At 43.7% G+C, this 25,608-nt stretch overlaps 1 protein-coding gene across 1 annotated transcript in view; it reads left to right on the top strand.

Moving 5' to 3' along the window:
• SEMA5A (semaphorin 5A) overlaps nucleotides 1-25,608 on the top strand; it is a 449,566-nt gene that overhangs the window by 88,034 nt on the left and 335,924 nt on the right. Inside the window, exon 2 of the mRNA XM_019662395.1 lies at nucleotides 16,012-16,106. The gene's annotated coding sequence lies outside the window, so the exon portion shown is untranslated. The remainder of the gene's footprint in view (nucleotides 1-16,011; nucleotides 16,107-25,608) is intronic.

Genomic DNA, 25,608 nt, shown 5'->3' with positions numbered 1-25,608 from the left:
TGCTGTAATTGGCAGACAGAGGCTAATGCTCAGTAAGCACCTTCCTGTGCTGTCCTCCAGCTCTTTTGATCACCGTGTCCCCTCAGCGCTGTGTGCATCTGAGGCTCACCAGATAATATGTCCCCTGCCGACCCACTCGCCCTTCCCAGAAGGGTCCTCTGTAAGTTTTAGTCAAATAGCAGCCATTTCTCTGCTTTTCACTTCAGAATTTTAGTGGTGTGTACGCCTTCCTTTCATGTTGCGACTAGATCCCTTTAAAGCCCTCGGTTAACTTATATACACGCGTCTGCGTTTTAACATCTAGTATGCAGAGAGCTCAGGGACTTTTTAGAGCCAGGTTTGGCAGGAAAGCCAGATGGAATAGTCATTTATTTATTTTTTTCTTTTAATTCTCACAATTTCTTATTACAGGCTTGCTTGATCCCAGTTTGAAACCGGTTTCCCATTCTGGCCTGTTCACATTGGCGCACTGCCTCCCAGTCTTGATGATTTTTCTAGAAATAACTGACTGTATGCTAACTAACCAGGAAACCCTGGGAGAGGTGTGGTTAGTGAGCACTAATCATAGCCTCAGGGTAGAGACAAGAGAAAGGGCCGTCTGGTGCTGGGGAAATAAAACTTCTGGTGCCTGACTCATATCCGTAACCCCTGACTTTGATTTATCGCTCTTCTGCATTATTCTGACTTTCTTTACGAGTACGTTTGGGGGGCCTGCCAACTTATCTTTCTGTGATCATGGTAGAAACTGCTCTTCTTGAACTTGAGAAGCAGCATGTGCATTGCCGAACCAGTAGGTTTTCTTAGTCTGGGGACGCGTGAACTATTTCCGTTGTTTTTGCTCACTTTCTATAGACAACGGACAGTGCAAAGGTGGGCGTGGAGAAAGAGGCTCAATGTATATATATTTTTCATTATAAAGGAAGGAAAGTAGCTTCAAACGAAGCCAATTCTATTTCAAAGGGGAGAAGTTGCTGGAGAATTGCAGTGAGGCCACCTGGATGCAAGAAAGTTAGGGCTTTGGCCCTTTTTATTCTGTGGCATTTACGGGTGGTGTTGCTTGTTTTGTCTTTTAATGTTCAAGGTCTCCAAGTGACTCAGTTAAATTACGGTAAGACTTTCCTGGACTGGGAATAATGGTACTTGCTGTTCGGTACCAGTTTAACTTTCCCCCCCTTATATGCTCTGTAGAGAGAAAACACTTTCCCGTTCAACGCATAACAGATGAGAATCTACCAGAGGGGCCACGTGTGACGTGATTTGGTATTTGGAGGTTCAAGTTAATAGCCTGGGTTGTCAGGAATATATTATCTCAAGTGTAATGAGACGCAATCAGCTCTTTAGACTGTAATCATCCCTTAAATCGTGGGAGCAAGCATCATTAGCCGATGCAGAAAATGGGGATCTGGTTCACATTACCGAAGGAGAGCTCTCACGAGTCCTACCAGCCAAAGCCAGAGGCCGCGTTCGGCAAGCGACCTTGCCTCTAGCCTGTCATCCCTGATGCCCGGTAATTGTTCAGATCTCTGTTTTGGAGGGGTTTAATTTTCACTCCAAGATGACTTCAGAAAGGTCTCTGCCCGCGGTGGTTAATGCCAGACAGCCAGGCACCAGGGCCCCTGCAGCTCACAGCCAGCATGGTGAGTTCCGTGCCCCTCCAAAGCAAGTGGGCGCATGTTTTGCTTTCCAGGAATGGGCGCGCAGCTTGTGTCTTTCGAGTTTCCTTCGCCTGAGTCCCCGTCTCCCTCCGTCGAGGTGGTTGCTCCTCTGAGCTGGGGACACTGTTACTGCACCTGGGGACAACAGGTATTCTAGCTGTTGCTCATATCCTCCAGTGTTTACAGTCCATCCTCATTATTCATGGTACTCATGCAGTAGAAAGTCACCTGTGAACACTGAGTCATCAGCTGTTAGGGGACATTGAGGATTAAAGCTCCCGGGAGCCCCTGGTCACAACATCTTCACCAGCCCATCAATAAAGAGCCTCATGCCATGCGTGTGTCTGTGTAAAGGCACCTTGTTTAATATAGAGTTGATTCATTAGCTTTGAACTCACTGCCGACAGCACATTTTGGGGTTATAGATAAATTTTAGCGAACGGGTGAGTTCCTAGATATGGAATCCGTAAATAATGAGGATGAACTGTATTTTCTTTCTCTTTCCTGAATATCAGTTACCACATGCAAGAGGAATGTGAAATGTGTGGTGTTACTGGACCCCTTTTGTACTCTGAGTCCCGTAGGTGCAAAGTAGTGGCTTAGGCCTGCCCTGGGCTGCTGCGGCCTCACTGGCCGAAAACTTTTGGGCTCTGAGGCCGCTCTCAGGACATGCCTTCTCCCTGGGTGATGCATTAGACCCCTTTGGGAGCTGTGCTGCCTATCCTTCTGATGTCATCAGGGTACCTGCACCTCAGTGTTTCTGCACTGACTTGGAGGTGAAGAGTGATTGTGGGGTTTTTGGAATAAATAGCACGTTGATGGACAAGCAGGTGAGGAAACTAGGCACATTTACGGAGCAAGATGTGAACAGCAGGTAATGACAATGGTTATCTTACAGTTTAACACTGCACCTCCAGTTTTTCCTTTGAAACTTTGCTTAGGGAGAGTGTGGCTGGAAGCTAAAAGAAAGTTTTGTGTGGTTTGGGTTAAAGAATGTGCCCTTATATGTGGGAGACTGTTGCGGGGACCCAGACAAAGAGACAGGACACCAAGGCGTGGGAAGCAACCTTTATTAGTGCCCGCACTGGCTCAGCGGATTCACATCCAGAGGCTGAGCGCCCACTCAGGTGGGATTTGGGGTTATATACCCCTGAGGTTTCCAGGTTGGCAGTTAAGATTTATTAGGACATGTGGCCACGGTGCCAGCTCCCGACTGGTCCACGGGTGAGGCAGGAACTTGGAAACACTACACGGGGAAGTCTTGATGACCACACAGTCCAGGAATGTCTTTGTCCGAAGCCCACGCAAAATCCTTGGTGACCACATGGTCTGGGAGGGCCTTTGTCTAGGGCCCACTGCCACAAGACCACCATGGCTTCTTTATCATGGCTGTGAAACTTCCTTCTGAAACACAGTGCCAGCCCTAGGCCCTGGTGGGAGCCGTTGGGCAGGCTCGGGATGATCCGGAGGGAATACGTCCTGCCTGCGAGGTGTGGGTTACCAAGCGTGACGGACACTCGCTGAGATCGACAGCAGTGTCTCCCCACGCCGCCGTCTCCTGTCGACAAGCCAGGGACAGCCGGGACTCCCGCACGGCGTCCCGCTCTGGGAAGCATGCGACTCCTTGACGGCCATATGTCTGTCACAGCACATTGGGATTGAGGAGAAGGGGGCTCCCTCTGGCGATTCCAGCCAGAATAAAGATGTCTTCTGAGCAGTGACAGTTTCCAGAGTGAATGTCCTTGAAGGAGGAAAGCTCATGTCATTGAAACTTCCCTGTCCGTCCTTTCTGTAAAAGTCTGTTGTAGCATCTGGGGCCCCAGGAGCACCCATGTTGAGCTGCAGGGCTGACAAATGGGAAAAAGTGGGCGCAGAAGGTGAAGGAAATGGCTGAAGGGAAGAGTCTGTCTCTACTGACAGTTTATCATTTGACACCAGGTGGATGAGGCGTAGAGCCAAAACCATTGCGTTATTCAGATTTCTGTCCTGATTATTCTCTTCTACTGGAGGTTCAGCTGGAAGCGTCATCATTACTTGGTGTGCACACCTTGTCAGGTAGATGTGCCTTGTCTGTGAAGGGGCGTTCCTGCCTCCCATCCTTGGCAGAGTGAAGAGAGGATGGGAAGTTGACATCTCAAGGTTCAGAGTGGAGGGAAGCTCTGAAACCTGCGCTGCTTCTGACCCTCCCCGTTCTCATCTCAGGATGGTTAGGATCAATGTCCCATCTTTGCAGCTTTGTGGAAAGACCCCAATGTGCCCCAGAATATGAAAATAGGGGAGACCCAGTTTGAAGGACACGAGCAGTTTATCTCTATGAAAGAATGGCCGTAAACACTGTACTAGGTCATCACATTATGGTTTACCTTAGGAGTCTTTGAGAAAAGCTGCTGTCACCAGAATTTCATGCCACTTTTCTGATGTATAGCTCCTTTACATTATTTAGGGAGGAGCATTTCTGGAGCAACTGTGAGTAAATAATGGACAGCCATGGCCCTTGAAGAAGTAAATGGCCTGCAGGGTGCGGATGTTTTGTTCCAAGCATAACAAAGGGCCTTATCACCTTCCCCCACAGCGCTATCAGCTCTTCATTTGAATGAGGGGTTCTGTTTGTGGCTTAATTTCCCCAGAAGTTCACAGTGACTGCTGCCTTGAGAAGGACAGTCCATCATTAGGTGATGGTTTCTCTGATGGGCTGTGTGAGGACAGAGACATTTCACATCAGCACTCTACTGAGCTGCTGGATGTCTGCTGGGCCGAGCGAGGGGACACGAATGAGAAGCTGAACGTGACAAGAGCATCTTAATTTAACACTTCAGTCTGTATATACTAGTTTGAGAAAAAAGCCCCCAAGCAAGGACAGGTCTCCGTCCTGCTGTCGTTTGAGTTTATTTTCTGCGTCACTGTTTTGTCCTTTTCACTAGAGTTACAAAGGCCTTGCTGTCACTTCCTGGATTCAGTTTTTAGGCTCATTACTCTGATAGAGCAGCGTCATTTCTGCATGCCTAAAAAAGAGCTGATGAGAAAAATAAGTGCGAACCAGCCGAGTAAAAAGTCCTAATCATTATTGAGATTAAAATGCACATTTTGGAGTCAGGCGTAAAGTACCACCAAGAACATAATGATTTTCTGGTGATAAAGGACCTAACATGCTTCCAAGTTTTTAACTTAGTAAATATCATAATTTCACGTTCATTTTGGCCAGAGCACCAACACGTTTCCTCAAGCCACGTGTGAGGGAGCTGCTTTAAACGTGTCTTTTCTCTGCAGTTAACTGGGGAGAAGGGCCACGGGAGTGAATGGGGAGGGGCGTGGGGCAGCAGGCGGCCAGCCCACGGTCAAGTGCTTCGTGGACACTGTGCATGGGCAACGGTGCCTGAAGCCATCGTTACAGAGAGAATGGAGGCCCAGGAAGCAAAAACGTTTTCGTTTGAACCAATGACGGCAGAGTCACTCCAGGTCAACGGAACATCATTAATTCAGAAGTTGGAGTCACTTTTACTTAGCCACTGACCTGATATCTGTGAAAACTGGGTCATCTAGGGAGTCAGGAATCCAGGCATGACATCTACAGAAAGGATGTTTACATTGTGAAGAGACAATGTTTTCTTGACTGGTTGGCCTCCTTCTCCTGTCTCGCCTCTGTTCACAAGAGCCGCCGTCTCTCCTTGGGGACCTCTGAGCATGGAGAGAGGTTCCCAGAAGGCAGTCGACGCAGCGTCCCCAGAGAGTCTAGTCTAGAAGGATCCTGGGATGTGTCAGTCAGCTTAAGAGACAAGAGTGGGTAGATAAAAGTATGTTATCCCAGGGGAGTCTGCGGTAAGTTTGGACTTTACAAGAGTATGAAGAGGATGTGAAAAAGGGGGGCCCAAACCTGTCTGAATCGCATCAGGAAGTCTCTTCTGAGACCTGGAAAGCTTCTAAAGAGATGTGGAAGGAGAATTTTATTTTGACCGAAGATGGGATCAGGGCAAGCCTACGGCCTCTGGCCAGGAAGGTGGGGTGCTTCCCTCCTCAGGACTGTCTCTCCTGCATGGCACAGCTGCCATATACCAGCTCCTGCATGGGCACACGCTGAGGACCTGCCACCTTTTAGACCCGCAGAAGGCTGGGCACCATGTGCTCCAAGGGGAGTGTTTTTTTCTGGGTGATTTTGACTGATGTCAGACTGGATGACGTGATAGCCTGTCGGAAGACTGTCTCTAGCAGCTGGCTGTAGGGCTTGCCCCTGGTCTGTTCACATTTGCACAGAGCCTGGATCCAAAGGAAGGAAACCTCTCACTCTCAGCCTGGCTTCGCAGATGCGAAGTTGGTAGGATGGATAACTGCTCTTGACAAGGGAAGACCAGCAAATGAACAACAGAGAAAACCAGAGAGGGGCCTGGGTGTCCTGGTCACAGAGGAGAGGTGACTGGGAGACAGCCACAGGGGGACCCCGAAGACACCTGCAGTGATGCAGGACCGGTCTTCGGATGAATGGCTGGAGTGATGAGATCAAGCCAATCAAACAATCTAAGGGGCAAGAAATACAGAGTTCTGGATTGAGAGTCACAAATAAACGTCATACGTTCCAGGGAGGGGATTACTGTCTCAACAGCTTTTAAAAATCAAAGGGAAAAACCCAAACCAACACCGTTGGTCAGGTTAATACTGTTCGTCCAACAAAGTGGGGGTTTGTGTTCCTGACAGTTTATGAAAAGGAAACACAAACCCATCCCACTGTTGGGGGCAGAGCAAACACCCGTGTGGGATTTACCACACGTCAGGCACCGTCCCCTGCACATTCCCCGCGTTATCACATTCGCTGGCAGAGCTAGTCAGTGGAAAATAATGAAACACTACTTTGTAAAAAGCATGGTCCATTTCAAACTGGTCTTGTGTTGTGTCCAGTTAGTTCTGCAGAGTGGCTTTTATTGAATGTGGTGGTGAGCGATGAACTGCGGCTCCTTTAATAATCGAGAAGCTCAGAGATTTCCTGATTATCTGACACTCCTCTCCCAGGTGGGATGTTTTAGGCCCATGGTATCGCTCCCCAAGGATGGGGAGAAGGATGCAGGTAGAGTCGGGCTTCTGGGATGAAATTTTGAAGAGTGTGTGTTGCACAGAAAATGAAACAAGGCTCTTTGGCTTGTACCAAGGAGGGCCTCCTTCCCCAGCAGGCTTGCGTCAGGACACGCGCAGCCTCCTGGTTCCATTTAGTGAGTCCGAGTTGATCAGACGTCTCCTTGTTGGAGGCTGCAGGATGGGCAGCCGGCTTCATGACTAATCCAAGGCAGCTGCCATGGTTGTTTTTAAACATTAGGGAAGCTGTGCTGGTTCTTCATGGGAGGAACTTTCAGTACAGTCTGTGCCGAAAGGGATGACATGACTCATTGCTTAATATATAAAAAAAAGGATCTTTTTATTCCCCCACACATGTAAATACTCTAAACACAGCAGTGTTTACAGGAAGGTAAGACACCATCTGGTTCAATGCGTAGTAGCCTATTTCTTATTTTTATCACTGATTTATATTAAGAGGATGACAAACCGAGCAGAATTAGGCTTTTGGTTATGCAACACAGTCAGGGATTCAGATAGTGCTATGGGCCTCTGCAGCCTCAAAAGCATGACACACACACTTCGGGGGAATGACGCGCCTGCCCGCGTGCTGTAGCCCAAAAATGAGATGTCTTCGTCCTTCAGGTCTTGGTGCTCACCTTTGACTGATTTCAGCAGGATTTAAAATTCTTTTATGCTTCAAGCCTTCAAAGAGATGAACGTTCTGAAATGACTTCAGAGTATTTGCTGGGCTTCAGCCAAAAAAAACACCACTGTGGTTTGACTTGTAAGTTAACACAATTTGTTCGGCCCAGATCACTGCAGACCATGTCAAACAGCAGCATCAGGGTCCTAGGCGCATAAAATAAGTGAAGTCATGGAAAACGCAAAACTGATGCAGCCCCACGTGCAGACTGGATTGGGCTGTGTGTTTGCATGAATTGGATTGCTCTTAACATGTTCAAGGAGAACATTTTTTATTTCTCTCTCCAGAATTGGGCAGAGAGCATCCTTTGTAGCTAGAAACCTCTAAAGAAATGCTATCTGTTCTTATTTTAGGAAAATAATATTCTGAGTGATTTAACCCATTGCCATTTCACTAACAATTCATTGTGCAATTCACAGTCAACCATCGTTCCAGGGAGAAATCAGCCCCTTTTGTCTTTCATGCTCTTGGGGTCAACCTTTGTCTGCTTTAGTTCAGCTTCATTCTGGGGAGGTTTTGATGCCAATTTTGGGTTTAATCTGTGGCAGATATTTCCCTCTTCCTACGGAATGACCAAAGGGCTGATATACAAGCCCAACCCTTTCAGTTTGCTTTAACAAAAGTTTAGTAACAATAGTTTTATAGTTTTTTAGTGTTACATCTTGATCTTCGAGTCTTGAGTTTAGATCTAGAGTTAAATCTTGAATTGCTTTTGTGTGGGAACGCTCCTGGGTAAGTCATGTTGGATGTGTTGCTTTGAATAAGTAGGAACTGAGAGACTAGATTTTTCAGCAAGCCTTGGACACCCTTCTCTTTCTGGGGACCGAGAATGTCATCTACAAAGCATGGATCAATTTAGCTGTCAGGATGAAAGCTGAGGGGCCCATTGCCCATGCAAATTGACCACTTGTGCAAGGGCTTCAAAATTGCCTACATGAAAAGCGAGCCTGCCCTTTGAAAATTTGGTGCATGGTGGCAGAAATGAGAAAGTAGTCACTCTTCGGAGACCTTGGTGTCCTTAGAGAGCTGATTTCAGAAATTGCTCTGTTTGAGCAGTTGCTTGGTGTTCAGCAACTTGTTTGCTATAATAAAGAAGTCATTTTTCTCTGTATCTGTGGGTCAGTTTCTGTTTTGTTTGTTCATTTATTTTGTTCTTTAGATTCTACATATAAGTGAACTCATATGGTATTTGTCTCTCCCTGTCTGACTTAAAGGGTATTATTTCACTTAGGTCCACCCATGTTGTCGCAAAAGATTTTAGAGGTTGCGAGGGCGACTAAAAAAGGTGAAGGGATTAAGCAGTACAAATCGGTACTTACAATACAGTCACGGGGAGGTAAAGTACAGCACAGGGCGTATAGTCAATAATATGTTAATAACTATGTATGGTGTCAGGCGCGTACTAGACTTACCAGGGGGATCACTTCATAAATTAAATAAATGCCTATCCACAACACTGTACACCTGAAACTAATATAAAATATTGACTGTCAACTGTAATTAAAAAATAGTCACGGGGATATGTAGTATAGGATAGGGAACATCGTCAATAATATTCTAATAATTATGTACAGTGTCAGATGGGTAATAGACTTATTGGGGTGATCACTTGGTGAGGCATATCAATGTCTAATTACTGTGTTGTTTGTACACCTGAAATTAATAAAAAAATTAATAAATAAAAGAAAAAAGAAGTCATTTCCCCTCTCCCCCCCCCCCATTCTTTCCCTGTGCTCTCATACCTCTTAGCACCTCAGAACACATCTCATTGTCTGATGTGGGAATGAAGGACTAGGAAGTATTTGACTCCAACTGTATTCCAGTTGCTGAGGAAGTTCCTCGGTTCCAGGGTCAGCACTTCCTGCCAGCTTGGAATACTCAACAAAAAGTGATCTGCAAGAAGACAGAATGGGAAACAATTGGGTTCCTTTCTTCCCAATGTTAGGGTGAAAGTTTCCACCTTCCCTTTCTGTAGGTCTCAGCTAAGTTTAACATTTGTAAGGCAGCGTTTCAGTCACAGGTAACCAATGGAGAGAGGGGGTCCCATGGGTCTGCATGTAGAGACTCAAGCAGGAAGCCTATTTCTGTCTCTGGTTCACTGTAACTTTCTAAAGGGCTTGCTCTTCTGTTTAGGGAGGTAGGATTTGCCTCTCTCTGGCCTCCGAGCCTGATGACCCAAGCGTGAGGTCTTATGTCCCCATGTGAGACACACTGTCCATGAAAACTCTATCATCTCTGAGCTGATCTCCACGTGCTACTACTTCTTCCCTAAGACAAGCCAGAGATTTAGAGAAGGGAAGTTGTGACATCTGACAGTTGTCCTTTTTACATGTATTCGAGTTAATTATCAAAGAGATTCTTTATTAACTGGTCTGGATCAATAGGTGGCATTATTTGTGTATAAAATAATTAGCTGGTTGTTAATGAGATCATTTCTGAGTTGGGGGAAAGCTATGCTGGTGGGTGAATTCCTTCCTTGTATCTATGGCATTATACATGTCATTCTGCCGTACACCCTGCACTCAAACATGATGCAGGACAAAGTGTCAAAGTGTTGGCCATGTACACTGATACAGAAAGTAAGGCAAAACATTTATTTACTGTTTGGAGTATGATATCATTGTATAGTTACAAGTCTCAAGAACTGCCTTAAAAAATGTTCCCCTTGTACATTTGTCGTATCATACTAACTTCCTAAAGCCACAGCTGTTTGCACTGATGTGTCCCCGTGGAAACACTGCTTGATTCAGACGCTGTGTGCACATGTGGAATTTGGCCAGGGTACAGCACAGAATCCACACACGGGCCAGTGCTGGCAAACCGAGGGACGAAGGAATGCCTTTCAAACAGAAAACATCCTAAGACTTGGGTCTTGATGTCACACCCTTCTAACCCTGCTCTCAGCATTTATACATCGTAATGTCAAATAATGTTCAAAGTTTAGATGGGGACACTGAACAAATCAACAGACCTATATTTAAAAAAACCACGGTACATTTTAAATTTGAATCCTGACCTGTCTTAACTCTAAAGTGGTCAGCCATCTTACATTTTGGGAGAGCCTGCTCGTGGGCCAGCCCCTGACCCAGTGGCATCGGCTGGCATGGTCCTCACAGGCCTCTGCCTTTTACCCTACACTTTCTTCATCGCCTCAAGCCTCCTGCAAGTCGGCTTTTCCTCTTCACATTGTTTTTCTTGAATGCGGGAGCTTTTTGCTTAGGAATGTGGGGGCAGCTAGGAGCAGAGGTTCCTGTAGTTGTTTGCATCCTTAAAAGTTTGCATCTTTCCAGAGCACCCCCATATTTCTGCGGGCTGCTGCTTGTGTATTTCTCCACCCCCCCCCCTTTTCTCACATGACCTTCCTCCCCTTCCATCGTCCCTTGTCCTCTGGTTCACTTTTGCCTTGATGCCTCTTTCTCTGTTCCTGTTGCCAGCACTTGCTTTTCTTTTCTGAACTGCTGCGGGTTTCTGATGACACCCTTCCCTCCCCGTCCACACTTACCAGCCCACAGGAGCCTGCCTTCCTTTTAGGCAGCATCTTTCTTTATCCTGAATGTCCACTGCGATTTCTCCAAGCACTGTCCAGTGGGCCACTTGTATTTGAAGGGAACAACAGAGACAGAGGTGACATCATACAGGAAGAGCAAAGTTAGGGGCGGTGTCAGGTAGGGGAGCAGTGTGTCCACAGAGAGTGAACAGCTTGCCTTCAGGGCCCCCACCAGTGGCTCGGACCAATGAGCGAGCAGCAGCGATGTCCTGTGCTTATGCATTTTAATTCCTTGTGAGCAAATTCTGATGCTCATTGTTTACAGTATTGTCTTAAATCAAAGACATTCATTCCTCTTGTAGTACATGCACCATTTCTAGACAGTTTTTATGTTTTGCAAAAATGGGCAACAACTTACAGTTTTTAAAAAAAAATATGTTAACATCTAAAGTTCTCCTGTGGCAGCTGCTTGCCCTTGGTTTCCCCACCTTGTGTGTCTCCTGCTGAGCTGCCATGTTGATTCTTCTAAGCACCACTCGCACCCTGGTCTTCCTGAGCCTCCAGGGGCTCCCTCTTCCTTTGGGTGAAGCCTCCTCTGTTTCTTATGTGAACGTTCTCTAATCGTCTGCTTTTCTCTAGACCAGCTCCTTGGAGCCTTGTCCCTCCTGGTCCTGTGGGGGTGTGTGTGCCAGGCTGCCCTGCGGGTCCACTCACTCCTGATGCCACCTCCCTTCCCGTCAGCTCCCCACTGGGAACGATTTTCCCATGTGCTTCCATATTTTCCTCTATAAACTTAAGTGCGAGGCAGGCTTTCTGCCTGTGATCCGCGCTGCCCTCCAGTCCTGACTTCCCACTTCAGCAGAGTTGCTTTGCTTCACCTGTCCCCATTGCAGCCTGCACCGCTGAGAATTCTCACCTCAGCTGACCCCAAGGTTGAGGTTTCCATCAATTCACCCTACCCCAAGGGTGGTACCTGGCATTCACGCTCCAGCTCAGCACTGCTCTGGCCAAGATGATTCTTCTTTCCATCCTGGGACACTCCCGTCTCCCTGCCTGATCTGCTATTTGCTGTAATGCACCCCACTCAAATACCCTTCATCAGCTCTTTCAATATCTTACCTATCCCTCAAAGCCCAGATCACATTTCCCTTCTTCCAGGAAGCTGTCCTCGACTCTTCCGCCTGAAACTAACCTCCCTTTCCTCCAGTTCTTAGTTTTACTGAATTGTGTAATGTAAGTCAGGCAGTGCCTGGTATGAACTACCAAGAACGTAATTGGTTCCTGCTCGTCTCCTGCCTGCCTACCATGCATGGCCAAGGAGGTGTGCCTGTTGGTTAACTGGGCACTTGACTGATGACGAGATGGTTCTCAAACTCCATAGTCACTGGTAAAATTCTTGTAAGTTGGGAAACGCTAGCCCAACAGCTTATAAGTTTCCTGAGCCTGCACTGGAGGGCTTTCTTTCCACGCCTCCACTAAATGTCTTTCTGATGCCAGGTGGTCTTGTCTATTTTCATTTTATTTCTTGTGATCCTTCTGTGACATGGTTTCTAAATAGAGCTCTTAAAACTGGCCTGAGATTTAAATTTCTCTCTTGTATCTGTAGGAATAATGGCCACCACTCCCCTGACCTTGGATCTCTGGAAGAATGTTTAAATCCACATTTTTTTCTCATTCTGAGTAGAATGGGCTGGGGGAAGGTTGCGTATTTTAGCAGAAAGCTGTGAGTTGATGAGCACTTAGTAAGTTATAATTGATGTTTAAATTTTATTTATGCATTTCAGTTTAGAGACATTTTAAGAGCCTGCGAAGATGATTATAGGATACCACTTCCAGGAAAGGTTTATTGTTTATAAATCACAAAGCCTTGCAGGGCTAGTTCTGCACAGGTGTTTCCCAGGCAGGTATTTGGGGGTGGGGCTCTAACGGAGAAACTTGATGGCATAGGACTACCAAGTGTTTACCAAAATTGACACTCAGCTGATAGCAAAAAGAATGAGAATAATATGGAAATGAGTCAAATGGGGACATTTATATGTTAATAAAACATAAGCAGTTTCTATTTAATGGGTAAATATTCTACCCTCTAGTCTGAGTCGAGTCTCTGGGGCTTTGTCCTGTCTTTACTCAGTTTTATAGAAAATATGTTAGTGATTTATGGTTCTACGAGGTCTGACAATTAAGTTCGTGAACTTGTTGCAATGATGTTGCTAACTTTTTTATATCAAAGGGATTGTTCATTATGAATTTGTACCAACTGGACTAACAGTTAAGCAAGTTTACTATTTGGAAGTGCTGAAAAGGCTATGTGAAAAAGTTAGGCGACCTGAACTTTTTGCCAACAATTCATGGCTCTTGCATCACAGCAATGCTCACCTGCCACTGTCTGTGAGGGAGTGTTTAGCCAGTAAACAAATAACTGTATTGGAACACCCTCCCTACTCACCTGATCTGGCCCCCAATGACTCCTTTCTTTATGCAAAGACAAAGGAAATATTGAAAGGAAGACATTTTGATGAAATTCAGGACATCAAGGGTAATATGACAACAGCTCTGATGGCCATTCCAGAAAAAGAGTTCCACAATTGCTTTGAAGTGTGGGCTAGGTGCTGGCATCAGTGCATAGCTTCCAAAGGGGAGTACTTCGAAGATGACCATAGTGATATTCAGCAGTGAGGTATGTGGCACTTTTTCTGGGATGAGTTCTGGGATGAGTTCTTGAACTTAATTGTCTGACCTCAACCTCATACATCAGCTAATGTTTGACGTCACTTGGGAGGTTGGGCGAGCTCACCTCCAGTCGGCAGCAGCCATTGTCTGTGACTTCAGCTTAGCTCCTATGCAGGGTCGCTGCTTTGTTGTGCTTTCTGCTCCCACATATGGATGTTGTGTTGAGTGATATACATGTCTCTGGAGGGTGGAACTTGTATCCAGGCAAGGTTCCCCTAATGGAGCAGAAGGTCCTGATTCTGTTCATTGGCCCTTGTGCTCCAGGGTGGTGAAATGTCTTCTAATCGTTGATATAAGCATGGACACAGTGAAACCTTTTAGGGTGTACACACCTGTCCTGCTGCTGGTACTGGCTTCCGGTTTAGACTTCAGGTTCTAGAGGAAGTTGTGTTGGCCTCTGAGTCATGTGAATTCTGTGTTGGGCATTCTGTCACATGAGTGTTGACTTTTCACAAGGAAGGGGTCTAGATTCAGCAGGGATGGTCTCTTCCTGCAATATTTGTTGTCTGAATTCTTACAACACCCTTTTTGGCCTGTCCCCTTTGCTATTTAAAAGGATGGCTATCCTCTGCAGGCCTGACTCTTGCATGTCCTAGCTGTGGGCCACATCAGCTAATTTTTTATCTCGCTGGTGGAGAATAGAAGAGCTCAGCCTCCAGACCTAATCATCAGCCCTGTTTTTAATTTAATTCTGACGCAGGGGAGCTGATAGAAATCGCCAAGTATTCATAGCAGCAACCAGTGGATCTGTCCAACTTTATTACTTAAATTTTGATTAGGATATAAACAAATACAAGGAAATTTTGTACTAATTGTAAAACAGATTTTAGGGCTCCAGAGGAAACTTGGTGGATTCAAACATGCTATTTAATAAAGGAGTCTCAACTAACATATTTGTTGCCACACCCAAAGGAGATATTACACTGTTGTAAGGAAGAATTGGCCGCTCCTAGGAATTTTTCCTGGGCTGAGTATGCCTCCTTACCTTGGGGAGAGCTCCCTTACTGCTCTTTTGGCCTCAAGGATTTGCATCTGTGCCTCCTCCTTTCCAAAGGATGATGTCACGAACCTTCAAAGACTCTACTGGGACCACATTGGGATTTGAGATGCTGTAGTGTATCAGCGCACCTGGGCGCCTGCTTGGGCAATTCTGAGTGTGTTGCTTCGGATCACCTCCTCGCTTCCCATGAACTAGCCAAAGGCACTTCCTGGAGGCAGGAACCTCTCAGAGAGACAATGTCACCTAGCCACTGCCCTCTGGCCTCTGAATCTCAGGACTGCCAAACTGAATTTTAACAACTATAAAATCCTACACATTTCCAGATGCTGTAATTCAGTGTATTTTCTGCAGGCAGATGGCTTTTTGATAATTACTGAAGGAGACGGTGTGGGAATCATTGCATAGAGGAAGAGCCAGAATGTTCCAGAATGTTCTGGGAAGTTCTTCCCCTCCTTTTCTTGTCATCGTTCTCAGCTGCTGCCTAAGTGTATAGGGATAGGCAACATCAGTGTGTTTCAAGTTTATGGCAGCTGGAGGCTGCAGAGTGCGGAGAGTAGAAAACAAGTCTGTGAACTAGGACAACAGAAAAAGCATGAGCCCTGAAGGACAGCTTTTGAAGTAACAGGCATCCTTAAGTAATAATGGACATCTTTCCTTTATGAATAAGAACTGGGAAATGACCCATTTCTTCAAATGCTGGCATACATGGTTGTAGGATGGCTGGTGTTTGGCGGTAGACTTTCTGTCACATTACAATGTCATGTTTTCGGGATTTTTATGTTAAATCAGATGAGGAGATTGTATGGCTTTCCTTGGTTTTAGTAAAGTGAATCCTTTTTTTGGTTTATAGTTCCCATAAAATTTTGTATTGTACAACAAATAAATTAATATGTAAATGAAATATGTAATCTGTAAATGAAAATACATACTCAGATTTGTGGTAGAGTTTATTCTATACCTTCTGCCTTTACCTCCTATTTTTAAAATTTATTACTTAAGGTACGTATTCCCAAAAAGACATGAGAGAGCCATCATAAAATGGGTAAATTCACACAAGCAATATGTCTTTGATGTTCAAGCTGCTTAAAGTAATTCAAATGGGCTTGAAATGATGGTCCTTTCTGGCATTTCCTGAGATTTATTTTCATATGTTAACCCTGTTTGAATTTTTATTTCTCCTTTTCTGAAGAAAGAAATCCTTGGGTGCACATGATATTAAGCCAGGGCTATTCTATTTGCGATTTCCGAGCTGTCCTGTGTCACTCTGTTTTAAGTCTTACATTGCCAAAGCAGCTTACTCTGGTTGTGCAGGACACTAATGGAACTTTCTAGAATTGATAAGCAATGACCACAGCATCATTTAAACTGGGTTAATAGGATCTTTTCTTTTTTGCAGTGTTGGTGTGTGAGAGTTGGGCTTGAGTGCGCAAATGGCTGTGAACCCTTAGCGTGATACATGATCGAAGGAACACTTCACCCTTTTCCTCCTTGGTAAGTCAGACATCTAAGTGGGAAATGAAGAGACCAACCATTTCATAGATTTGCATACTGTGATAGCTTATGAGCTTCACTTATCTCTGCTGTTAAAAATGGCAGTGAATGGGCAAGCTTTCAGAAAGACAAATCTTTACGTCAAAACAATTTTGGACCATCCCCTCTGGGAAATCATGCAGGAAGTCCAAAAGGCACATTGTCATAGCATGCCAGCCCACAGTGTGATCGTCCACCTGGCTTCAGTTTATTTTGCACCCTTATATGTACTGCTGCTTATTAGGGCAAGCATGCAATTATTTTGGGCTTTCCGATAGTTATGTTACACAAAAGTGTTCTGGCGTCAGATCTCCCTCTTTTATTACAAACAAACACAGATGTTTAGAAGAGTCACGTTTGAACAAGAGTGACATACTTAAATCATGGAATAACATGGGTCGCCCTTTGCCTCATATATCAAATGAGGTCTTTTTTTATTTTTTTAACAAAAGAATACTCTGACACCTTCGGGCCCATTTGACTCTCTACTCTACTGGTTATCGAAAAATACGGGCAAAGAAAAACCAATTAATGTGTGTTTCTTTAAGAAATTTAAGTAGGGAACTACTTCATTCATTCATTCATTCATTCATTCATTCATTCATGGATTCATGCATTCATAGAAATAAATAGTTGCAGCAAGCCCACAAGCCTGATGCAGGAGAACTTTTGGAGATGGGCCTTTCTCAAGAGCCACTGGTCTCTACGTACTTGTGCCAGGAGTAATGGAAAAGTTATCTTCACTTTAATAGCGATAATATAAAAAAAATAAAATTATGATATAATGGTAATGGAAAGGTATATATGATACCTTATTAACTGGAAAGAAGAAATTGCAGAATAATATGTTTAACCTAATTTTATGGATCTTAGAAATGCGCGCACACAAACACATAATCTCTACACAGAAGTCATGCGTGTTATAATGTCTAGCAGAACATGTATCAATCAATACATGTAAAGAAGTAAATAGCAAATCTCTGCAGTTGAGGCTGTTGGCACATTATGAGCCATATATTCACTGTCTAAAATTTCCGATTTTGAAATTTGCAATTTGAGAGAATGAATTAAAAAAGGATTCACGTAGTGACTGGTGAATGCTCATTATGGAAAATATGTACAAGAAAGGGAAAATTCACTCAGAATGCCTTCAGCAAAGACAAGCACTGTTAGCATTTAATGAAATGAATTGTCAGTGTTTCAGTGAATTGTCCTGTTCTGGCAGCAAGTCTGTTTTGTGGTATTTGTTGTTCTACATATATTATGGACGCAGGTATATCACTTGCTTAAACATGCTGAGTGGCTGTATTTTGGGATGAAGATTTAGCCTGTCATTCTTAGTGACGTCAGAAGTACTAAAGGCGTAGACCCCACTCCTTCTTCCTGTCCTGTTGTCTAGCCAGCCTGGTGGACAGTCTCTGTGAAACGATGTGCAAAGGCCCGTGCACATCTGATGTGTGTGTCACATGCATTTCACTCTGTGTTAGCGGAGCTCACTCACAGGATGGTCTGCTCCCATTATCCACATTAGGATGTATCAGAATTCCCAGTATGGAGCTGGGATAACCTTGCTTTATCTCCTTTTCTTCATGTGGGGTTCTGGCCTTTTTTGTCATTTGTTTAGCTGAACATCTGCCAAGTATGTTGTTGTCCTGAAGGGTGCTGACTCCTGTAAATATTTGTGAATCACAGATGTGTGGGGAAGTTCAGAACCCTATTCGTTCCTTTGTTTTAAGTGGGGCTGGGAAGGACGTACATGTACTGTTGATTCTCAGGAACCCATTAGAAGGCAGTTGTGTGTGGGGATAAAAGCTTGGATTTGAAGATTTGCAGTATATGGGAGGAAACTGCCCTTTTGATTAAGCTGTGCATAAGATCTTTATTTGGCAGAACTTTCCTAAGGGCAGAAAAATGACCTTGTGTTTGGGTTTCATGGGACTTGGGGTTTTCCGACATCGTGGTCTCCAGATCAGAGTACTGGAGAGGTTTCTGTAGCTGCAAGGCTGCAAACCTAATCAGTTCATGTTTTATCTGCTGGAGTTTTTCATGTGGTTTTCATGCATGTTTGTGTCTCCTGTAGCCTCCCAGGCCAGAAAGGGAGCAGAGTATTTTTGCTTCATTTGCTTTTGCTTACAGCTTGGACAATAACCACTGTTGGTTAAACCAAAGCAGAAAAAGCAAAGGTTGGAAAGATGGCCAGGAGATTCTGGGAAGTAAATACCACCATATTTTCATATGACCATATCTAAGAATAGTGAACAAATCTTACATTTCCAGCATGGAAGAATTAGATGGCATCTAAGTTATTTTCCATAGCTTGGATTTGTTTGGTTATGACTGCCCTACTTATAGTTCGGAGGCCATGTACCTTTGAGACCTGTTGTTCCTCCTTCCATAGCAAGCCACCTCCTTGCTAGAGTGATGGCTTGAAGATGAGACACCTGCCCAAGCTGGCCCATCACACAGACCATCTGGTGGCCACTCTGGTTCATTCAAGTTGAGGCCATGCCTCCAGCTTGGACACCAATATCATATTTCTTCTCTCCAACCCAAAGATAGTACTTAACCATTAAGTTGCACCTCCTCTGTGTCTCCACACTCCCATGCATATCCCCTCAATGACTATTTGTCGTTGAATTCCTTGTAGTATTTCCTGTGTGTGCGTAGTCTTTCCTCTTCAGAACATGAGGCTCTTGACTTGACTGAGTTCGTCTTCTCAGTACATAACAGTCTAGCACATGGTAAATGCCGGGTGTGCGTGTGCTGTGTACAGAAGTGATTTCTACTGAGATTTTGTAAAACATACCTTCTCTAATGGCCCTTAACAGGGTGATAAAAATGTGCTCCTCTCACCTTCTGATTGTGCTACATTTGATTTAAGATGTTTATTTCATGATTTTTTCCAATAATTAAATAATTAGATTTGCTGTAGCTATATAGACTTTCCCCGTATTATCCAGCTGAGGACACTCACTCTCCTGCTTTCCTGGACAGTCGTGTCTGTTGTCCATATGCGTGAACCTCATTGCTGGTGTATCACAGACAGGAAAGTGTGCACGGTCCTTCCACAGTCTCTCCCTGCTGGCTGTCTGTAAGTTGTGCAGAGAACTGCAGAGGAAGGCAAGATTTATCAAGTAGCACACAGACCACGACCCATGTGCCCTCCCCTCCACTGTGGGATCAGATGTCAGTTCCTTCCTGGCATTTGACATTTCTTAAGTGGAGCATTTGGACCTACTGTCATGTCACAGCAGAATTTCGTCAGTATCATCTTCCAGGCGTACATATTATGAAATGTAAAACTAGCAGAGAACAGCATGGCTGTCGGGTCATGAGGCCAAGCCAAGCTCAGAGCCCTGAAGTCGTAGTTCCTGTAAATTAGTTCTCTTGTATGTACATGCTCAAGAAGCAGATTGGTGTGTCTTCAGGGAGTCCCTGCTATCTGGGAGCACAATCCTGGGGCAGTGGGATATGTGGGTACAGATAGAGGTAGACAGGCATACTTGTAGGTAGATATTAATATAGATGATGATAGACATTGATATAGATGGTATAGGTATAGATATGATATTGATAGGCATATATAGCTAGATAAAAATATATTGGGTTGTTGGAAAAGTCATGACGCATTTTTGCTACAAAAAACATAGAAAAAATATGTCATGACTTTTCCGGCAACCCAATAGATAGAAATAAAGAAATAGATAAAGATATAGATATAGATGATATAGATACAGATATGATATAGATATTGATAAGTATAGATAGATATTAATATAGATAGAGATAGAGTTAAAGATAAAGATATAGATATACTCATAGATATGGATATGGATATAGATATAGACCAACATAGATGTAGATACTGATACAACATACAGATGTAGACATATAGATATATAGGTTTATAGATATAGATATAGAAGGTGTAGACACAGACATAGGAATAGACATAGAAGGCACTATTTTTGGGACTTATGAAGGTCACTAGAGCAGGTTTACTGTCAATGAAATAAATGTCTAAAACAGTATGCTAAAGCCCAGGTCTGTGGGTTAATTATGAATTTATGGTAAATTATTTGTCAGCTGCTGAGTATCCATCCACATGACAGAGGAAGAAGATCACAGCTCTGCAGCACCTTTAAAATAAGGGACCTTTCACTGACTTGGTGCTGTAAGCACATGTGAGTGCGTGTACACACACACACACACACATGCACGCACGCGCGCGCACGCACATACACACACGAACATACACACTTACACATTTTTCATTGAACAATGTGGACAGTTGCCCACATCTCTTATTAGCCATTTCTGAACACATACCTGAGTTGTGCTGATGACTGTTTACGGCTGTGAGCAGCAGGTAGGAGGCATCCACGGACAAGTCACATAGTAGGCACTATTCACGGGCCATCACATAGTGGGTGCCATCCATGACTGGTTACATAGTAGGTGCTGTCCACGGAATGACAGTAGGCTTCATTCACGGACTGGTCATATAGTGGGTGCTACTCCCAGGCCAGTTACATAGTAGGTGCTATCCGCAGGCCGGTCACATGATAGGCACCAGACAGAACAGAACAACCTCCGTGAAGCATGTGCAGGAGCACATCCCCTGTGTTCGTGCTCATTCTAAATATCATCCCTGAACAAAGCAGCTTTTCAGTAGGCAGGCCTGGCTCTTTTCTCCCAAGTAACTCTGACTTTTCTGTATTTTTCCGAAATTTCCTCCTTAACTCAATTTGATGCTTAGTTATATGCTAACTTTATCATTCCACTGCCACATTTTCTATGGAGCGGATTACATTTCTTTTTATAACTTTCTATTTTATGTACTGTGTTATGCTCTTCTAAGATTATTTCACAATCTAGGTGTAGAAAAGGTCTGTGTGAAGGTCTCAGAAGTTTCTTCTGGGATGTCATCATAACAGCAATAATGAAAAAGTGAATCGCGATGGTCTAGCTTTGTTCTGATTATCATGTTAAGTGACTTGTATGCATTCTAACTTTGACTCTTATTTTCTTGTTCAAGTTCTGTCTTTATGGCAGAGCATTTACTGAGCAGCTTTTGTTTTCTTAGGCAAAAATACTAAATGGTCAGATACACCTACACCTAACATTGCTAACCACAGGTGCATGGTTGTGAAGACTTTATTGATTTGGAGTAGCTTCTTAGTTTTCTTAACACAGGCAAGTTCCCCATGTATAGTGTAGAGTGGACATCTCTGGGGTCACCTCCACCTGCCTGTGTTAGTCATCCTTGTTTGCATCTGAAGTAGGACTGGGACCAGTTCACCAGTGGAGGTCGTTTAACAGCCCCTTATAACGGAGCAGTGACAGGAGAGATTTAGTCAAGATTCTCCAACGCTTCATTTTATGAAACATTTTATAAACCACTTTTAATAACCTCATAATAATTCATAATAATGGCTCAATGAGGACCCCCTGTGTCGCAGGCACTGGTATAACTGCTTTACTTGTATTTTTTCATTTTATCTACAACCATACAAAGCAGGTTCTACTGTTATTCCCAGTTTAGACATGAGTAAAGTAAGGCATGGAGTGGTTCAGAAACTTGCCAAAGTCACTGAGGTCACCTGGATGGCCGAGCCCAGTGGGTAACATAGCTTCTTAATCCATTGTGTGTTTTACCCCCTTGGTTTTCTAAAGGTCACAAAGAGAGCTCCCATGGCAGAATATTATCAAAAGAATTATAAAGCAATAGAACCCACCTACTTAAATATTATTGCAAAATAAAGCAGCTATAGATTTCTGCAAACAGAGTCTTGGTTTTATTCCACTGAGCTAGCAAATATTTTGAGGATTGGAACCCACTTTTGCTGTGTAATTTCCTTGCTGAAAACACATGATTGGTGGTTCATTCAAACAAAAATTCCTCATGGACAAACATCTGTATAAACAAATGGTGCCTCTGAAGCATCGTTTCCTGTACGTGGAGGTCATCACCGACTTGCGGGCATCGCAATTAATGTCTGATTAGAAACCATGTTTCTATCACTGATGAAACACATGACTTTTCTTGAAAACTGCAAGGAATAGTGACAAGGAGAAATAACTTCTGTCCACCACCCCACCTTCCCCAACAGGTATTTCTTGAGCATACACTGTGTGCGAGACTATTTTAGTAATTGGAGATAGACTGGCAAATGAGACAGGCTCTCAGTTCTCATGGAGCATTCATTTTAGTTGGGAGAGTTAGACCATAAACAATAATTATATCGCAATAAATAAGAAACAGTATCGTGTAAGTGCTATGCCGAGAATTCAGGTAGGGTCATGTGACAGAGAGGATAGAATGTAGTGGGGAAGGGAGAGTGGCGTGACATGAGAGTGGGAGCGTGTAGGGCTTTGTAAGGCAGGACATGAAACGTGGATGTTAATTATGGGTGTGGGGAAGCCTTGGGAGAAGCAGTGGTGAGACAGGATTTGTTTGCATTTTTAAAGTGTCACTCGCGTTGTCATGGTTACATTGTAGGGTAGCAAGATGGGAAGCAGGGAGAACCATTAGAAGTTCATTGTAGGTGACTGGACCAGGCATGACGGTGGCACAGACTAGGGTGGTGTTTGTGGAGATGGAGAAAACTGGAAGAATTTCGAATATTTTTAGCACAGTCAATAGTAATCTGATGGCCTGGGCACTGGGGGAGAGGCGAAGAGAATTTAAGAAAAAAGTTGACGTTTTGGACTTGAGAAAGTTGCTGGCAGGTGGACCATTCACTAAGACAAAAGTCTTGGGGAGATGCAGGTTTTGGAGGGAAAAAGAAGAATTCTCCTAGGGTCATGTCAATTTTGAGTTGCTGGCTTTCATTTCTCATCCAGTCAGGTGAGTAGCCAGTTAGAGATGTGAGTCTGGGCTCTGTGGGAGTGCCTGGAACCAGTGGTAGATATTTGGGAGTCATCACCATGTTGACGGTAGTGAGGGCCTTGGCCTCTCCCTAGAATCAACTACAGGGAGGAAAAGCATGCCTCCGAGCTTTGGCCCTGGGATGTTTGAGGAGGGTGTTGGGAGACCTCTTCATAATATTTAACTTCATGCAATAGTACTTAGATACTTCAGAAGTGATCTTAAAAGTGACAAAAAGTCCCAAAGTTAATTCTACCCTTGTGAGCCTTTGTTCAACATCTTAGCAGCAAAATTCCCCACTGTTTTAATGTAAGATGCTATTCTGGTTATAAGAAATAAGGTCAGATTCTTACAGTGGAGCACGTGATGAGAGTTCTTTTCAGCCTTTAGTTTGCTTTTTTTCTTCCCATCAGCAGTTCAGGCCCCTGTTGTTCTCAAAAGCAGACTCTTCCCAGTGGAGTGTGAGGAGGCCCTGGGCCAGCAAGGCATGGGTTTCAACCATCTACCCAGTGTTCTTGTTACTAAAATGCTACTTTCTGACATAAAAACTTGCCCTACTGTTTTCTCGTCCTGCTCTGTACTATTACAATTACATGTTTTTTCCAGGGACTGTGGGCTAGTGAACATGTAGTATTTGAGAGGCCTGCTGAATAGTTTGGCCAGTGTATTATTTGGTGTTCTCAGTGTGAGCTCTAGCAGCAGTCACGACTGAATGAATCTGCGAACATTTGCAATGTGCTGGGTAAGAGAGTCTGTGACACACTGTTAATAACAACACAGCAGATAGTGATACAGGCCAGAGGGCCACTCAGCCTTTGACTCCCTGCAAGGAGTTTAGTGAACGCCACTTGCATTGCGATAGCTTTTGTGTGAGGATCAAAGCTGTGAAGTTCAAGATGTCACCAGAGTTTTATCAGTGGCTTGAAACTTTGATTTTCTATCAAAGAAAAATGTGTTTGGCCTATTAATGTAGACTCGAAGGTTTACATGTCTCAGGTAATTGGCACTGGCCATTAGGATGTATTCTATGGTAAAGCAGGATATAGGCCTGTATGCTGAGAAGTAGATGGGTTTCAGCTTCCAGAATCCATACAGAGACCTTTGCGAGAGGGACACGCATAATTTGTAAGGCACAGTGATTGAGCACTTGTGAAGAGACGTGAACTGAACTAAAGAATAAGTTATTTTTTCATCGGATTATTTTATTGGTAAAATGCCAATATAGAAATAGTTTATAAATAATCTAAAAGATCTCATTTAAAAGGAATCACTTTGTTGAGATATGATTGACATATGAAAAGCTATACATATTTGATGTATAGTTCTTGATGAGCTTGGGGATAAGAATGTCCCTTGACACCATCAATATCACCATCAAGACCATAAACATAGTATCCATCAGCCCCCAAAGTTTCCTCTTGCCTTCATGATAATTATTTGTTTTTGCTAATAACATTTAATCTAAGACCTGCCCTCACAGAAAATTTAAGTATTCAGTACAGTGTTGTTTTAGCTATTAGTACTATGCTGTATAGTAGATCCCATTTTAAAAATCTGTGGTATTTTCAGAGATTCAGAATCACCTCTTAAGAATGTCATTTTGAGCAAGTCATTAGGGGTTGCTGACCTAAGTGGCAATCCGTTTGAATTTATCGTTATGCGATCTCCCTTCTCTGCTGCATAGGTGTTCAGATCTCAGCTGACACCTATATGCAGTGTCTCTGTAGTTCACTGAGGGCAGTAAAATGCTGATGCCACGTACCATTTTGAAAGAAACAGAGTCGTCAGTTCCTGTCTCCAAAATCAGCCCATTTGTATGCACAACTTCAGGATTCCTGATTGTCCTTATGTGGAATGTTCTGGTCATAGAATCCATCCTAGGGACAGCACAGAGTAGTATTTGAGGCTGAAAACTCCCCAAACAAATACTTTGCTCAGATTTAAGAATTACAGAGAGCGACACGTTGGTGACATCCACCCCCCAGGGTAGGACCAGTTGTGCTACTGACTTTCTGTGGGATCCCATTCTTCTCAGCCAGGGAAGGGTAAAGATGCCATTTGTGTCATGATGAAGAATGCATTTTTGGAAATGTAGTTTTATTATAATGGATTCTTTCCAAGTTTATATTTCAGTGGATTTTTTAGTCTTCATTTTAGCAGTTGTAGACGGATTTTTCTATTGATTCCCTTCTCTTTTTTGGCCACGTAGGGGCTAGAATGTAATTTGATTGTTTTTTTTTTTTTTTAAAGAAGCTCTCAATGCTAAATGATGATATAAATAATCTTAACAAGTATTAGATAGAGACAATATTTGCAGTGCCTATGATAGACATAAGGTTAATATCTCCAGTATACAAAAAGCTATATACATTGATAAAAAATTCAGTCTATGAGAAATGGATAAAGAGATGAATAGGCAATTCAGATAAGAGTAAATTCGGTTCTCCAGCAAGAAGATGAAATGATGATCCATCCACTACTGTTAGGACAATGCAAATGAAATATTGTCCTTCTGACTGGAAAAAAGAAAGGAAAGAAAGAAAGAAAGAAAGAAAGAAAGAAAGAAAGAAAGAAAGAAAGAAAGAAAGAAAG

Source organism: Hipposideros armiger, unplaced genomic scaffold (assembly GCF_001890085.2).
Source record: "Hipposideros armiger isolate ML-2016 unplaced genomic scaffold, ASM189008v1 scaffold_374, whole genome shotgun sequence".
Taxonomy (NCBI): Eukaryota; Metazoa; Chordata; class Mammalia; order Chiroptera; family Hipposideridae; genus Hipposideros; species Hipposideros armiger.
The sequence above is the reverse complement of the archived record's forward strand: the minus strand, read 5'-3'. Positions and strand labels throughout refer to the sequence as shown.